The sequence below is a fragment of the Moschus berezovskii genome, chromosome 19 (genome assembly GCF_049115385.1).
Source record: "Moschus berezovskii isolate FMDL1 chromosome 19, NW_MosBer_1.0, whole genome shotgun sequence".
Classification (NCBI taxonomy): domain Eukaryota; kingdom Metazoa; phylum Chordata; class Mammalia; order Artiodactyla; family Moschidae; genus Moschus; species Moschus berezovskii.
In genome coordinates, this window is record NC_142478.1 from 70,858,933 (window position 1) to 70,877,738 (window position 18,806).

An 18,806-nucleotide genomic window follows, 5' to 3' on the forward strand; every position below is an offset into this window, starting at 1 on the left:
TCAGCAATTGAGCTGATGAAGTAATTCTGTACAAAAAGTTACAATAATCACTAATGTCCAGAGTTGCTTACTCAATAGTCACACAAAAACAACCAGACAAAATAATAAAAAAATGTATCATCTATATTGTTGAGGATACTGTCCATGATACCACCTGATGTCATCTTCATAAGAATCAATGGAAAAATTTCCTTCAGAGTCAATGCTTCTACAAAGCAGCTGCCATAGTTTTATCTTAAGAAAAATGTGAATTATAAGTGGTCATGTTTACCTTTTTGTTTCAGTCACCAGGAAGTTTATGATTTAATACAGAACCTTCTTTTAACAGCCAGACAGAATCCCATAATAGGTACAAAGTCTGCCCTGGCTTCAGCACATGATAGGATCCTAATCCTCTTATTATTTTGATTTCTTCCCTTTCATGTTTTGTTTCCTGCTTCCACAAATCCTTCTTGGATTGCAACAAAGAAAAAACAAATCAGCGAAACACAAACAAAAAACAGTTAAATATTAAAGCTCTTGGTAGGGAGAAAGCTACCCTGAAATGGGATTGCTAAGAATTGTGAACTCACAGCCACAGCCTGAAGAATAGGGGAAACTTTAATTTTAATTAGACGATCTTTAGCAGTCTTCTAGACAGCATATTAAAAAGCAGAGACATTACTTTGCCAGCAAAGGTCCGTCTAGTCAAAGCTATGGTTTTTCAGCAGTCATGTATGGATGTGAGAGTTGGACCATAAAGAAAGCTGAGCATCAAAGAATTGATACTTTTGAACTGTGGTGCTGGAGAAGACTCTTGAGAGTCTCTTGGACTGCAAGGAGATCCAACCGGTCCATCCTAAAGGAGATCAGTCCTGAGTGTTCATTGGAAGGACTGATGTTGAAGCTGAAACTCCAATACTTTGGCCACCTGATGCGAAGAGCTGACTCATTTGAAAAGACTCTGATGCTGGGAAAGATTGAGGGCAGGAGGAGAAGTGGGCAACAGAGGATGAGATGGTTGGATGGCATCACCGACTCAATGGACATGAGCTTGAGCAAGCTCCAAGAGCTGGTGATAGACAGGGAGGCCTGGGGTGCTGCAGTCCATAGGGTCGCAAAGAGTTGGACACGACTGAGCAACTGAACTGAATACCATAGCTGGAATAGCTGGTTTGAATCTATTACTATGAGCTTAGAGAGCCATTAGTGATGGTTATAATTTCTCCAGAGTAACCTGTCAGCCTTTTCTAATGTTACGGGGCCAGAGGAGCTTTCACAATAATTATTTTTATCAAAATTATATTAGGGTTGGAAGAATAATACAGTGTCAGAAAGATCTATTACCTAGACCTAAGAGTTTCTATCACAGGTGATAAATTATTTATAATGCCCAGCATTAATACAGCAATGTTTTCAAACCAAGAATTTGTAAATGTCCTTTGCAGATGCAAATTAACAGATTAATAAGGAAACAAGCTTTCTTGTTTGAGAAACTGGATGACAGATTAGCTATTAAGAGCAATTTATAGGTCATAAGATATGAAAGTTGGCAAGAAACACTACCTCTGCTGGCTCTATAAATAGTAAAACTGCATTTAGTTTCCCAGAGGTATCCTGTTAGACATTTTAATTATACTATAAAAACTGCCAGAATTTATAATGAATTCATTTTTTTTCAACTTGATGCTCCATGTAAACTTGATTCAATACATCAGGCATCTGTGCTATGTGCTGTAACTGCCAAGTTGCAGCCAATGCAAGAGTGTGTGCTACTTCCTCGTGAAGGACTGAAAATGGTGAGGTTTATGCTGAACGTCAGACAGAAGAAATGTTTCTTCTTAACATGTCTTCCAGGCTACCTAAGGATTCTCCTCCCTCCTTTACATCTTAACACCTGCCATGGCAGCCACATGCTATCCCTCCAGAAAGATTTTTATAAAGAATTCCATTCTACACAGCTCTTTGACCACAAGATGATGACCAAGTAAAAAATCCTAGAGTCCTGGTAGTCCTACAGGGAAGTGAGTTTCACCGGGGATAGATTTTCTCACTCACTCAAAATAATCAGTTAAGATGACTTTTGGAAACTTCTTTCCCATTCTCAGTTTCACCTATATCTTCAGTTTTATTTGGGGGAGTGATAGGCAGATAACTTAGTCTCAAATTAGTTTTTTTATGACATAATTCACTCAAGTTTCTTATGCATCAATACTGGTCTAGTCCAATCAAAACTACTCCATTCCACACTTGCCAGCCAACCTGAATTTTAGTGGACTATAAAACATTGTTCCGCAGGGAACTGGAATGGAGTCAATCACCCTTTGAAGACTGAATCATAAAATCTGTCTTTGGCTGAGCAGGATGTAATGGAGAAATGTGGAGAGGAAAAAAGATGGAAAACACATATGTGTTCAAATGCACACACAAGAGGCAGAAGAGACATTTCTTGGAAGGAAGAAAACCCAAGAAAAGAACACCTTATTTACAAGGACAGGCAGATTAACAATTTAAACAAAGAATCTTTTCATTGGCTGGAAAGGAGTCCGCCACGATCCTGGAAAGAAGTTAGGAAACTAAGAAACAGCTGAGGATTTCTGCTACCATCCATGAAGGAATATTGTTATGGCCCTGCCACTACGAAGAACAGACCCTAGTGCAGGCTGAGACCTTCTTAAATTCACAGCTTCTAACTGCTCAGGATTCATGGGGTCACGGAGAGTCGGACACGACTGAGTGACTGAACTGAACTGAACTGCTCAGGAATAAATGGCCCTCCATCTCAGGTCTCAGCACTTTCGCTCATTCTAGCAGATTTAAATTCTATCCCTTTTGGATGATTATAAACTCAGATTGCAGAATAAGAGACAAGGGATTTTAGAGCTGGAAGAGGCCTTAGAGATTGCCTGATCCATCAGTTTTCAAACTTTTAAAAAATCAAATTTAAAATATGTGTGATAAATGTGATTAAAAGTATAGTTGTTTAGGCTACCTAGACTAGAGTGTACTTTTCTCCCAGCACCCTTAAGAGAATCTATACCACCCTGCAGGTTTGAAAACCACTTAGCAATAGTACTTCTCAATGTCTTTAGACACAGAAACTAAGACCAAGATATGTCAAGTACTTTGGCAGCAGGTCAACCTGCTAATGACCAGCAAAGGCAGGACTAGAGCCTAAATCTTTAGGCCCTCAACTGGTAAGCTCCTCACTCTGCTTTGCCCACATTCCATCACAACATCTAACAGTCACCTCAAACTCAAGCCTCATCACCTTTCCAAAGTCTTAATGAACGAATTGAACATTATTTCTTTCAACAACTAGTTAAGAGCTTAGGGTTATCATTGACTTTTCCCTGTCTTTTGGCCCTCATAGTCAGCACCTTCGCCAGACCAGATGTATTATACTTGTAAAGTTATAATTATACTGCTGCTGCTGCTGCTGCTAAGTCACTTCAGTCGTGTCCGACTCTGTGTGACCCCATAGACGGAAGCCCACCAGGCTCCCCCGTCCCTGGGATTCTCCAGGCAAGAACACTGGAGTGGGTTGCCATTTCCTTCTCCAATGTGTGGAAGTGGAAAGTGAAAAGTGAAAGTGAAGTCGCTCAGTCGTGTCCGACCCTTAGCGACCCCACGGACTGCAGCCTACCAGGCTCCTCCATCCATGGGATTTTCTAGGCAATAGTACTGGAGTGGCTTGCCATTGCCTTCTCCGATAATTATACTATCTTTTATTTAATAATCTTCACTCTAATGCCAATTATTTATGCAAAATATCCACTCAGAATTAATTTCTGACCATTTTATTTTAAATAATAAATATTACCTTTAAAGTTATAAGACAATGTTAACAGATGAGGTTTGTAATATATTTTAAATATATAGTACTCCTCTCTCTAAAATCTAAGCCAGCTATTTAGTGACAAATTCAGTGGCACACTTTAAAACTTCAGTCAAACTTTAGCAATTTTTCTAACAACTACTGATTCTGTCTCCTGAATAATAATGCACTCAGCAATGCAGGGCGATACCGCGATTAGAGCTGTCCAGGTTGAAATCCTGTCTGCTGGCCCCTTCCTGACTCTCTGTCCCTGTCTCCTTATCTACAAAGTGGGGGCAATGATATCTATCTCATGGGATTGTTACAAACATACACTGAAAGAACTTAGAGCTGCAGCCAGCACATCACAAGTATTCAATTACTGCTAGAGTTTATTTCAGATGCTCAACACCAATAAAATCAAGTAAATTAAGTAATCTTAAAGTCATATATTCATTTAATCTATTTTGTATATTTATTCAAAATTTAAATGTACTAAATTAGTGCCTCTCTCTTTCTCATTATATTAATTTTAAGACCTGAAAATGTCACTTCCCTTGTGTGGCATTTGGCATTCCCTGTGTCACTATTCCTTTGGCACAGAAATTATTTGGGTATACAAACACATAAACATTCCTTTCTGGGGATATCCAGAGAAAGAGGACATCACACCAAGATCTAAAAAAGGAACACAGTAAGTTCACAGGCAGAGGAACCAGAGATCAAATTGCCAACATCTGCTGGATCATCGAAAAAGCAAGAGAGTTCCAGAAAAATATCTATTTCTGCTTTATTCACTATGCCAAAGCCTTTGACTGTGTGGATCACAATAAACTGTGGAAAATTCTGAAAGAGATGGGAATACCAGACCACCTGATCTGCCTCTTGAGAAATGTGTATGCAGGTCAGGAAGCAACAGTTAGAACTGGACATGGAACAACAGACTGGTTCCAAATAGGAAAAGGAGTACGTCAAGCCTGTCTATTGTTACCGTGCTTATTTAACTTAGATGCAGAGTATATCATGAGAAACACTGGGCTGGATGAAGCACAAGCTGGAATCAAGATTGCTGGGAGAAATATCAATAACCTCAGATATGCAGATGACACCACCCTTATGGCAGAAAATGAAGAGGAACTAAAGAGCCTCTTGATGAAAGTGAAAGAGGAGAGTGAAAAAGTTGGCTTAAAGTTCAACGTTCAGAAAACAAAGATCATGGCATCTGGTCCCATCACTTCATGGGAAATAGATGGGGAAACAGTGGAAACAGTGGCAGACTTCAGTTTTGGGGCTCCAAAATCACTGCAGATGGTGACTGTAGCCATGAAATAAAAAGACGCTTACTCCTTGGAAGGAAAGTTATGACCAACCTAGACAGTGTATTAAAAAGCAGAGACATTACTTTGACAACAAGGGTCTGTCCAGTCAAAGCTATGGTTTTTCCAGTGGTCATGTATGGCTGTGAGACTTGGACTATAATGAAAGCTGAGTGCCGAAGAATTGATGCTTTTGAAATGTGGTGTTGGAGAAGACTGTTGAGAGTCCCTTGGACTGCAAGGAGATCCAACCAGTCCATCCTAAAGGAAATCAGTCCTGAATATTCATTGGAAGGACTGAAAGTGAAGCTGATACTCCAATACTTTGGCCACCTCATGCGAAGAGCTGACTCATTTGAAAAGACCCTGATGCTGGGAAAGATTGGGGGCAGGAGAAGGGGATGACAGAGGGTGAGATGGTTGGATGGCATCACTGACTCAATGGACATGAGTTTGGGTAAACTCCAGGAGTTGAGGATGGACAGGGAGACCTGGCACGCTGCAGTCCATGGTGTCGCAAAGAGTCGGACATGACTGAGCGACTGAACTGAACTGATGTTCACTGACGAGAAACTAAAATTTTAATTAAGATCCTAAACTACTTTTTAAAATGTTAACTTATAAAAATATCCAAACGGACACTAAATATAGATTACACTGATAGATAAAATTTCTAATTACAAATGTGACCAAATTCTTCATCTTATTAGTTATTAAATTTGTTTTCAATGGTATGCTTCCTTTGGATAAAAGTGAATATCAGAAAATGTACTAAAGTGTCAAAGGAAATATGTTCTAAAACAAAAAGATGTGATTCTTATAGTTTCTATTTAAAAAAATAAGATATAGGATATGGGTGGAAGGTCAGACTAGGCTTTCTTGAAGCCAAGAGCTGTCCTCATCTCTGAAACGTCAGAGTCCAGGGTAACACCTGGCACATAGCAGGCACTCGGCAAACACTTGAAGAGCAGTCCCAATTTCAGTCTGCACAGAAGAGGAGAATTCCATCCTTTAAAGTAAGAATGCCAAAATCAACGTGCAGTACCAATACCTCAGCTCGAGTTTTATTTAAGCACAATTCAAATGCACTAAACTTCTCTACAGCTCTAACAGGGGATCCACAGACACACAGGGGTTCTCAGTTGCACTTCTGTGTCTGTGTGCCCAGAGCTCATGGTCCCAATGTCCTTGTTCCACCTGCTGCTCCTCACTTAGTCATTCTTTCTAAGTCTGACGCAATCTTCTCCCTTTTACACTGTTCACATGTGACATGAAATGACTATACAGGAGCCGTTCGCACTTTTATTATAGTGCTGTTTTTCCTGAGAATGATTATAATGGTACCCCCATCAAATAAAGTCTAGGAAATTTAATCTGGGAACCGTGAAAATCTTCCTTAGAAAAAATATACCATACAATAAGTATGACTACTATCCACTGAGAACCAGGCATACCATGTTTCTTCAAATCAAAGTTGCCACCAATTTAAGAAGCACTTTACAATACATATCACAAATAAAGGGACCAAAATATTATAATTAAAAAATGAGAGCATGCTTTCTTATTGATTATAAAATCAGGCTGCATGGAAGCAACCTAGATGTCCACCAACTGATGAATGAATAAAGAAGTTTTGGTACATATATACCATATACATATATGCGGTGCATGGAATGTTACTCAGCCACAAAAAGGAGTGCATTTGGGTCAGTCCCAATGAGGTGCATGAACCTAGAGTCTGTTATACAGAGTGAAGTACATCAGAAAGAGAAAAACAAATATATATTAATGCATACATATGGAATCTAGAAAGATGGTACTGATGACCCTATTTGCAGGGCAGCAATGGAGATGCAGTTGTAGAGAATGGACTTGTGGACATAGTCGGGAAAGGAGAGAGTAGTACTGAAACATACACATTACCATATGTAACATAGATTGCCGGTGGGAATTTGCTGTATGATGCAGGGAGCAAACCCAGCATTCCGTGACAACCTAGAGAGGTGGGATGTGGTGGGAGGAGGTTCAGGAAGGAGGGGACATATGTATACCTATGCATGGCTGAATCATGTTGATATGGCAGAAACCAACCCAATATTATAAAACAACTATCCTCCAACTAAAAATAAATAACTGTTTTAAAAAAATCACGTTTGTATTCCAGGTATCTGCATTACTCCCTGGGCATTGATAGATAACCCCGATGTGCTATGTTTTTGCCTGCTTGTGTTCTGAACCTTACTTCACTATTTATTCCTGTAACTTTCTTGTGGAAAAAAACAACACATAAAAACAAGTTTCTCAAATAATACTTGGCATGAATATTGTACCTGAAACTGTCTCCTCTGTCTGCATATTAATTTTAATGCCACTGTAGATGTAAAAACTGCTTGCTGCTGCTGCTGCTAAGTCGCTTCAGTTGTGTCCAACTCTGTGCGACCCCACAGACGGCAGCCCACCAGGCTTCCCCGTCCCTAGGATTCTCCAGGCAAGAACACTGGAGTGGGTTGCCATTTATGAGAAATTCAGGTAAGAGCACAGGAAATGGGAAATTCAGGTAAGAAAGAGAAGAAAATAGAGATAGACCTCAAAAAGCATGAGATGATACTATATATGTATGTATGTATATATAGTGTATATATAATTAAAACATAAATATATATATGAAATACACATATATTGAAATTTCAAAAAAAACAACAAAACAGAGAGCTCTAGTGTTGCGAGGTTGCAAGAGCTATAGTAGCACACCTTTTCTCCTTAAGTTAAGGAAAATTAAATTCACATGGTTTTAGTCACTAAGTCTTGTGATCCCGTGGACTATAGCCTGCCAGGCTCCCCCATCCCTGGGAATCTCCAGGTAAGAACACTGGAGTGGGTTGCCATTTCCTTCTCCAATGCATGAAAGTGAAAAGTGAAAATGAAGTTGTGTCTGACTCTTAGCGACCCCATGGACTGCAGCCCACCAGGCTCCTCTGTCCATGGGATTTTCCAGGCAAGAGTACTAGAGTGGGGTGCCATTGCCTTCTCCGATTTTAGAGTTGATAAATGATATATTAGGTGTCTTATTTACATTGTCCCAAATCCACACCAGACCTCTCAGAGGTAAGGAATTTTTACTTTTACTTTGCAGATGAAGAAAAAGACATTAAGCAATGGGTCTGAAGTCAAAATAGCTAATAAATGATTAAGACTGGAGTTTAAACCTTGGTCCACCTGACTGCATATCTGAGTATTTCATTCACATGGGACTTCCACCTCCAGATACCTCAGACAGAAAATGAGGAAAACAGAACAAGCACTTGCTCTGAAAGGGCCTACTTACTATTGCTGTTCACAATCAGGTGCTTAGAATAGCTTAGCAGGCAGGTGTTTCTAATTTGCAATATTTAACCAAAAATGGCCATTGTCAAGTTTTATCACCAACTAGATACAGGATCAGAATTTTACTAGGATGCAAAAAAGAAATCTGCAGTAATTAACCTACCTTGTTGTTTTCTGAGTAAAATAAAGTTTTACTCTCTAACCCCTAGATATAAAAACTACTTCTGGATGTCTTCAAGTTTGCCAACCTACCTTTGAGTTTCAAAAGAGATGTATTTTATTTGATTAATATTATCCTCGGGATGATATATAAATGCTGAGATACGATGTGAAAAGTTTAGGAATGTGCCAAGTCTAGGACTGGTTAATGTGTCTGGCATGCCTGAAAAGCCCAGAAAGCTGCTCCCAACTGCCTGTAATTACAGACATTCAAGAGATGCGTTATGAGTCAGGTTTAAGCTTATTCCATCTAGCGACAGAGACGGTTTTCAACAGCGGTACTGGGCTGTGAGTTCAGGCAGGACTGTCCAAATGTGCCTTAGTAGTGCATGTGTGCTGGGAGCTCAACAGGAAAAAAGAGTTAGCCCAACTTTTTGAATGGCAGGGTCTATTTCCAGAAGGTTCCATTCAAAGTATTATGGTACTAAACACAGACTGCTGTAAGTTGTGTAGTTTTATGGAAAACTCAGAAGCTTTTTTCTGAAAAAATCTGGGATTAGGAATGGATTGGTTTACCTTGCTTGTAGTGAACAGTGAAAGGGGAGGTGATGACTCGGTCACTGTTAAAGAGAAAAAGCAGTGGGAGGGAGAAGATGAAATGGTGAGTGATGACACTTCTGTCGATACCCCCTTCCAGATGGGGGTGGAACACAGCCTTTTCCTGCTCTGGCTTCTGCCCAAGAAAGTAGCAGCACATTTTCCCCACAATAAAGCACATGTTGCATCATACCTGATTATACCTAAAACTTATTGAATCTAATTTTTTGTAGTTTGGAAGAAGAAGAAAGATGGAGTAAATGAGGGAGAAAACAGGAGGATAAATAAAGTTTCACTTCCCAAGTTCTATGGTTACTCTATTGGTAGTGACTTTATTCTGTGTTTAGTTAGTGCCCGGAATCTAAGAAAACTAGATAGAAATGCTGAAGAGAGGGAGTCATTAAGTCAGAGTAAGGGCAAAGATTAACCTCTTGTTTTATATGAGACGCAAAATTAAGAATGGAAAGAAGTGGGAAACTGCCATTACTAAAACATTCATCTACCAAAAATAGTTTTGCATAAATGTGAAAGTGGGATAAACTGAACTTAATTTAAAAGAAACACAAAGTCTTGATTGGCATTCAATGAGCTGTCAAAAAGGCAGAAATTTGATTTTTTTAAGCTAATTTTTAGTGGAACAAAATTAAATCTGCCACGCCAGTGATAAAAGGCAGAGGCCACTATCCACAACCACTCCAGGCTGCAGTCAAAGATCTGCTAGTGTTCCGCAGCAGCATCCAGATGTGCCCAAGTGAGCTATATTGCCCCCTGGGATGTTTCTCCCAACATCTTCTCTCTAACAAGATAAATAGTGGTTCTCACACTTCTCATGGGTGCCATCAGAGGCAAAACCAGAGCAGTGCATTAAACATGTACTGGGTACTTGAGAGCAATGTGGTGATTAAGTCAGCTGGGGGCATCAAGGATGTGCTTCAGGGGGTTGGTAATAAGAGTCTGAGAGATATATTCATCATTGGATACTTAATAAAATCCTCTGCATTAACAATGTCCACTGGGAATTCTAAGTAACTCAAGCACACTGTGAATACCAGCTGCATTCAAAGGAGACTGGCCTCATCACAATGGCAGAATCTAGAATGGCACTGGAAGCACTTTACTTACAGACACTCCAAGAAAATGAGTGTTTTGCAAAACTAACAAATTTGTTTATTTAAAATTATATTTATTTACTCATTAATTCAACAAACATTCAAAAGCCTACTATGTCCCAGGCCCTGGTACGATAAAGACAAATCAGACAAGGCAGCTGCTGCAAAGTCCCTCACAGCTTGGGAGACAGAGCAGGACAAGTGGATCACTAGAACCCTGGGTGACTAGAACAAATGGAAACCCCAAGTTTCTCAACCTGTCAGATAGCTCAGAAAAACAACAGTGAAAGAATTTTTTTTAAGCTGTAAGCCCAAATAAATAAGAAGACTAAGAAAGACACCAGCAGATGAGAGATATTCACCAAATTTTGGAAGAGGGAAAGCAGACGGGTGGATGGTAACTTATTTGGTAGGACAGGGAAATGAAAACTAAACTGCCTGCAAGGAGGAATGCCAAGTCCAGCTGCAGAATGCTGGAAAGAAACAGGAGCTGGGGCACAAAGGCTTCCGAAGTTCAGGGGAAGGGATTCAGGGTTGAAACAGAAAAGGGCATATAAACTTATACTGATATATAAGATATATAAACTTACGTTGATAAAAACATACATGGGATATAAACAATGTAAGAAGCAATGAGAGCCTAGATCTGCTCCCCAAATCTGGCAAAGATGGAAGCCTACTTTCTATAGATGCTTAGAGATGACAGAAATGAAATGCTACACTGAAAAACTAAAACCCAGGAAGCTCACTAAAAATCTGCATTCTGAATGATTCTCCTCACCCCACACCCCTCTTTACATTACAAGTCCCTCTGCTCTGCTCAGGTCCTACTAAGCTGGCAGCTACATGGATATCTTCTGGCAGCAGACTGGAAGTTTCTGGGGGAACTGGCACAAAGACAAGATGTGCACATATTAATATGAGGGGATTCCCCAAACTGGAAAAAAGCTCTCTCTTTAACCTGCACTGAAATCCCCGGCGCATAAGACCCACCCAACCAGACACAGGCTCTCATCAGTTCCAGTGCCTCCTCACTCCTGACTTGAGAGTTGGCCAAAGATGGTCAGACACCTGAGGAAATCTCTGACGTGAAGAAGTGACTCAAACAAACAAACAGAAGAACTTAATAGGGAAGAGATGCAACGAGAGGATGAAAAACAACTTTCAAAAAAAGTCTGCTGGGACATAAAATAACACACTGCAGCCATGAATACGAGGTGCCACACAAAGAAACATTCAGAGAGAAGCCTTCAAATTTTCAAACGACAGCACAAAAATACGAAGTAAAATAAACTTAAGAAGAATATTACATCACAAGAAGTAGGATCTGAAACAATAACAAAGAAATAGAAAAGAGGGTAAAGGACAGATAATCCAATTAGAGGAACAACCCAAGAAGCCTAACATCTGACTAACAAAGCTCCAGCTGTGGAGAACAAGGAAAATTTATAGGAATAAACTGTCAAAAATTTTTCAAAGAAACTTTCCCAGAAATTTTACACTAGAGACCCAGACAGTGAAAAAGAAGGGGTGGAAGCCCACTGTAAACAAGGATAAAGAAAAGATTCCAAAATATTCCAGAGGAAAAATCTGCTAATAAATAATTAAGAATCAGAGTCACACTGGGCTTCTCAACAGCAACCTAAAGCTAAAAGACACTGAGTACTGTCAAAATCGTGGGAGAATATCATCTAGAATTCTATTCCTAGACAAACTATCAGTGAAGGTTGACGGCAGAATTAAATTTTGAGACGTTTAAAGTCTCAAGAACTTTACCTATCATCCAACTTTTCTGAGGGCGTGCTCTAGTATAAACCACCCCCACCCCAAAAAAAGATGCAATCTAGGGGAAAAAGCTACAAGATAGGAAAGAGGCAAAGGCAATTCTCAAGAGACACAGGGGAGGACAGTTGTCAGGGACCTATAGAACAACGAGTTAAGTCTGGAGCAGTACAGAAAGGCCTTCAAGAAGAATTTCTACAGAAAAAAAAAGAAAATGTATAGATTATTTTATATGGTTGGAACTCTAGAAAGGAGTTCTCTCGTTCAGCTGAAAAGCCTTATGGTAGTGACTGGTACATAGAAAAGCAAGCAAAACCAAAGCAACAACAAAAACTATAGCAGTCATTAATTCTGATTTTACAAGACAGAAAGATCATTGGGGCAATGTGAAGAATGGACTGTGGCAGGGGCAGGACTGGAGGAAAGGAGGGTAGGTTAGGAGTTGAGTGACAAAGTCTGGAAGAAGTCATAGGGCCTGAACCAGAGCAACAGCAGTGGGGATCAAGATGAGGCCAATTTAAAGGAATGGAGAGCTGGGGGTATAATTTCTGATATAAAATCAATCTGTATCCTTAACTACAGTCTTGCTGATGAAGAGTTAAGGCAAAAAGAATTTCTAAAGGAAAAAAAAAGGTGCGTCATTATAATCAGTTGATTAACTGGGTGGAGCAGTAAGCATTGCTTTTCTCATTAAGATGCCTAAGTAGTTTCAAGAGGATTCAACAATTCTAGTACTACTAGACCACCATGCTGGCCCTTTTCAGTGATAGGATTAGGAAGGTCTTGCTGTTCCCCTATTTTACTGTGAGGCATGGAGAGGAGAAGTTAATGCACCCATGGTCACATAGCTGGGAAGTGTCAAAGGAGTCAAACCCAAGCCAGCTGTCCCCATAACCTAGTCCCTTAACTGTGGGGTTCATTCCAATAACTACTGAAATAATAATTATCACTTCCTATCTGAGTACTCTGTGTCAGCACTGGGCTAAATATTTTACATTTGTTAACACATCTAATCTTCAGAACAATTCTATGAGACAGATACTAGTATCATCCCCATTTCACAGATGAGAGATAAAGTGAATTGCCCAAGGATACCTAATTAGTAACTGCTGGGATTCAAACCCTTGGATCCTAGCTTGGATTCAAGCACTTGCTCCTTGGAAGAAAAGTTATGACCAATCTAGACAGCATATTAAAAAGCAGAGACATTACTTTGACAACAAAGGTTTGTCTAGTCAAAGCTTTGGTTTTTCCAGTAGTCATGTATGGATGTGAGAGTTGGACTATAAAGAAAGCTGAGAGCAGAAGAATTGATGCTTTTGAACTGTGGTGTTGGAGAAGACTCTTGAGGGCCCCTTGGACAGCAAGGAGATCCAACCAGTCCATCCTAAAGGAGACCAGTCCTGAATATTCATTGGAAGGACTGATGCTGAAGCTGAAACTCCAATACTTCGGCCACCTGATGAGAAGAGCTGACTCACTGGAAGAGACCCTGATGCTGGGAAAGATTGAAGGTGGGAGGAGAAGGGGGCAACAGAGGATGAGATGGTTGGATGGCATCACTGACTCAATGGACATGAGTTTGAGTAAACTTGGAGTTGGGGATGGACAGGGAGGCCTGGCATGCTGCAGTCCATGGGGTTGCAAAGAGTCAGACATGAGATAGCAACTGAACTGAAATGAGGATTCAAGCCTAGTCATTCCAGCTTAAGAATGAGCTGTGCTATAGGGTGCTGCCTTATGTACCACTGGACCATATCACCTTCTCTGCAGTTATCTTGATTCCTCTAAATCTCCTTCTTTCCCTCAATCCAATAATGGGCAAATCCTACTGAGATATGCATGTCAAACATAGCACATGGTGGCTAGCAAACATGCTTTATTTGGTTCACACAGTGTTTTTTTGTTTTAATTGGGAAATCTCACATAAAAATTCAGGTTTTCAATTTCCCTAGGGGGAAAAACCCAGATCGGACAAACCAACCCATAGTTTCTCTCACACAGGAGAAACCACCTAACTGAATAGTGTCTGTCGCCATCAGATACTGCATATCTGCATTTTCAGTTCTCCACAGACCCCACCACTCCCGACATCAAACTCCGCATTCTTCTGCAGTACTGCCTGGCTGCTATGGGCATCTGCCTTTCGAGACCTGTTCTGTGGCCAGATCTTTCCCACTCTGGGCCTCTTTATCTCTCACCTGTGTTGCTTTAACAGTCTCTTAACAGGTCATGCAGCCTCTACCCCCTCCATCTACTCCATTAATTTCTGCTAAAGCATAGCTCTGATTACACCATCCCTTTGCTTAAAAACCTTTGATGACTTCCCAGTGCATACTAATCCAACCCCTAGGCTTGGCAAGTAACAATTTTTCACAATTGTGGTTCCAACCTTCTTTTTTACTATTATCACCCTCCTCACAACCCAGACCTCCTGGCATATTTGTTGTTCTCTAAACAACCAACTCATTTCCTGCTTCCAGGCCATGGCCCATATTTGTGTTAAATTTTTAATCATAAGAAGTATTTAAATGCAAGTTTATTTTTTCAAATTATGCTAGAGGCTTCTTTAAAAATCCTGGCTTATGAGAACAATGGAGAAATAAAGGATTATTACATAAATGGAGATGGAACAATTAGTTTGAAATATACTGTTCTTTCAAAAATAAATATCAAATAGATTAAAAGGTTAAACATAAGAAATAAAAAACAAAAAAACTGAAGATGATATAGGTGATTAATCTCTGAATGGGAAGGCTTAAGCCTAAAAACAATAGAAATCCAAAATAATAAAATCAAAAGATTTGACTGTATAAACAATTTAAATTTATGTCAGAAACATCATAAAATAAATGGCAAAAAAATCCTGAAAATGTATCTGTCACAAATAAGGGATGAAAAAAGATACAATTTATCAATACAATAGAAAAAAATCCATGAAAAATTCATTTTCATTAGTTAGTAAAGGAACACAAAAGAAAAGAATCAACTTCAACTTTCAAAGAGCAAAGAGTAAGAACTTAATTTAAAAAAACTCATCGTGTTGGTGAAAATGGAGTGAGGGATATTTTAGGGCACTGTTGGTAGGAACACTGGTGAAGCCACTCTGAAAAACAACATGACAGAACAAATTGAAAGCCCTAAAAATGTTCTTTGACACAATAACTTTTCTTCTAGACTCAAGACCAAGAATTTTAAACTGCAGTACTTGAGGAAAGTGAAAGAGGAGAGTGAAAAGGTTGGCTTGAAGCTCAACATTCAGAAAACAAAGATCATGGCATCTGGTCCCATCACTTCATGGGAAATAGATGGAAAAACAGTGGAAACAGTTCAGTTCAGTTCAGTTCAGTCGCTCAGTCGTGTCCGACTCTCCGCGACCCCATGAATCACAGCACGCCAGGCCTCCCTGTCCATCACCAACTCCCGGAGTGCACTCAAACTCATGTCCACAGAGTCGGTGATGCCATCCAGCCATCTCATTCTCCGTCGTCCCCTTCTCCTCCCGCCCCCAACCTTTCCCAGCATCAGAGTCTTTTCCAGTGAGTCAACTCGTCGCATGAGGTGGCCAAAGTATTGCAGTTTCAGCTTTAGCATCAGTCCCTCCAATGAACATCTAGGATTGATCTCCTTTAGAATGGACTGGTTGGATCTCCTTGCAGTATAAGGGACTCTCAAGAGTCTTCTCCAACACCACAGTTCAAAAGCATCGATTCTTCGGCGATCAGCCTTCTTCACAGTCCAACTCTCACAACCATACATGACCACGGGAAAAACCATTGCCTTGACTAGACGGACCTTGGTTGGCAAAGTAATGTCTCTGCTTTTTAATATACTATCAAGGTTGGTCATAACTTTCCTTCCAAGGAGCAAGCGTCTTTTAATTTCATGGCTGCAATCAGCATCTGCAGTGATTTTGGAGCCCAAAAAAACAAAGTCTGACACTGTTTCCACTGTTTTTCCATCTATTTCCCATGAAGTGATGGGACCAGATGCCATGATCTTTGTTTTCTGAATGTTGAGCTTCAAACCAACCTTTTCACTCTCCTCTTTCACTTTCATCAAGAGGCTTTTGAGTTCCTCTTCACTTTCTGCCATAAGGGTAGTGTCATCTGCATATCTGAGGTTATTGATATTTCTCCCAGCAATCTTGATTCCAGCTTGTGCTTCTTCCAGCCCAGCATTCCTCATGATGTACTCTGCATATAAGTTAAATAAGCAAGGTGACAATATACAACCTTGACGTACACCTTTTCCTATTTGGAACCAGTCTGTTGTTCCATGTCCAGTTCTAACTGTTGCTTCCTGACCTGCATACAGGTTTCTCAAGAGGCAGGTCAGGTGGTCTGGGATTCCCATCTCTTTCAGAATGTTCCACAGTTTCTTGTGATCCACACAGTCAAAGGCTTTGGCATAGTCAATGAAGCAGAAATAGATGTTTTTCTGAAACTCTCTTGCTTTCTCCATGATCCAGCGGATGTTGTCAATTTGATCTCTGGTGCCTCTGCCTTTTCTAAAACCTGCTTGAACATCTGGGAGTTCACGGTTTACATATTGCTGAAGCCTGGCTTGGAGAATTTTGAGCATGACTTTGCTAGCGTGTGAGATGAGGGCAATTTCCACGACCAAGGTAAGAGAAACCCAAATAAGACGGTAGGTATTGCTAGGGGGCACCAGAGGGCAGACAAACTGAAATCATAATCACAGGAAACTAGCCGATCTGATCACATGGACCACAGCCGAATGTGGTCCACTGGAGAAGGGAATGGCAAACCACTTCAGTATACTTGCCTTGAGAACCCCATGAACAGTGACAAAGGGCAAAATGATAGGATACTGAATGAGGAATTCCCCAGGTCGATAGGTGCCCAGTATGCTACTGGAGCTCAGTGGAGAAATAACTATAGAAGGAATAAAGGGATGGAGCAAAAGCAAAACCAATACCCAGTTGTGGATGTGACCGGTGATAGAAGAAAGGTCCGGTGCTGTAAAGAGCAATATTGCATAGGAACCTGGAATGTTAGGTCCATGAATCAAGGCAAATTGGAAGTGGTCAAACAGGAGATGGCAAGAGTGAACGTCGACATTCTAGGAATCAGTGAACTAAAATGGACTGGAATGGGTGAATTTAACTCAGATGACCATTATATCTACTACTGTGGGCAAGAATCCCTTAGAAGAAATGGAGTAGCCATCATGGTGAACAAAAGAGTCCGAAATGCAGTACTTGGATGCAATCTTAAAAATGACAGGATGATTTCTGTTCGTTTCCAAGGCAAACCATTCAGTATTACAGTAATCCAGGCCTATGCCCCAACCAGTAATGCTGAAGAAGCTGAAGTTAATCGGTTCTATGAAGACCTACAAGACCTTTTAGAACTAACACCCATAAAAGATGTCCTTTTCATTATAGGGGACTGGAATGCAAAAGTAGGAAGTCAAGAAACACCTGGAGTAACTGGCAAATTTGGCCTTGGAGCACAGAATGAAGCAGGGCAAAGGCTAATAGAGTTTTGTCAAGAGAATTCACTGGTCATAGCAAACACCCTCTTCCAACAACACAAGAGAAGACTCTACACATGGACATCACCAGATGGTCAACACTGAAATCAGATTGATTATATTCTTTGCAGCCAAAGATGGAGAAGCTGTATACAGTTAGCAAAAACAAGACCAGGAGCTGACTGTGGCTCAGATCATGAACTCCTTATTGCGAAGTTCAGACTTAAATTGAAGAAAGTAGGGAAAACCACTAGACCATTCAGATATGACCTCAATCAAATCCCTTATGATTATACAGTGGAAGTGAGAAATAGATTTAAGGGACTAGATCTGATAGATAGAGTGCCTGATGAACTCTGGACGGAGGTTCGTGACATTGTACAGGAGACAGGGAACAAGACCATCCCCATGGAAAAGAAATGCAAAAGAGCGAAATGGCTGTCTGAGGAGGCCTTACAAATAGCTGTGAAAAGAAGAGAAGCGAAAAGCAAAGGAGAAAAGGAAAGATATAAGCATCTGAATGCAGAGTTCCAAAGAATAGCAAGGAGAGATAAGAAAGACTTCCTCAGCGATCAATGCAAAGAAATAGAGGAAAACAACAGAATAGGAAAAACAAGAGACCTCTTCAAGAAAATTAGAGATTCCAAGGGAACATTTCATGCAAAGATGGGCTCGATAAAGGACAGAAATGGTATGGACCTAACAGAAGCAGAAGATATTAAGAAGAGGTGGCAAGAATACACAGAAGAACTGTACAAAAAAGATCTTCCCGACCAAGATAGTCACGATAACGTGATCACTGACCTAGAGCCAGACATCTTGGAATGTGAAGTCAAGTGGGCCTTAGAAAGCATCACTACTAACAAAGCTAGTGGAGGTGATGGAATTCCAGTTGAGCTATTACAAATCTTGAAAGATGATGCTGTGAAAGTGCTGCACTCAATATGCCAGCAGATTTGGAAAACTCAGCAGTGGCCACAGGACTGGAAGAGGTCATTCTTCATTCCAATCCCAAAGAAAGGCAATGCCAAAGAATGCTCAAACTACCGGACAATTGCCCTCATCTCACACGCTAGCAAAGTCATGCTCAGTGGAAACAGTGTCAGACTTTATTTTTTTGGGTTCCAAAATCACTGCAGATGCTGATTGCAGCCATGAAATTAAAAGACGCTTGCTCCTTGGAAGGAAAGTTATGACCAACCTTGATAATATATTAAAAAGCAG

General features: G+C 40.3%; 1 protein-coding gene across 4 annotated transcripts in view; it reads right to left on the reverse strand.

Annotated features, from left to right (window-relative positions):
* Positions 1-18,806, reverse strand: part of TTC28 (tetratricopeptide repeat domain 28) — a 599,524-nt gene that overhangs the window by 165,905 nt on the left and 414,813 nt on the right. The window lies entirely within an intron of this gene.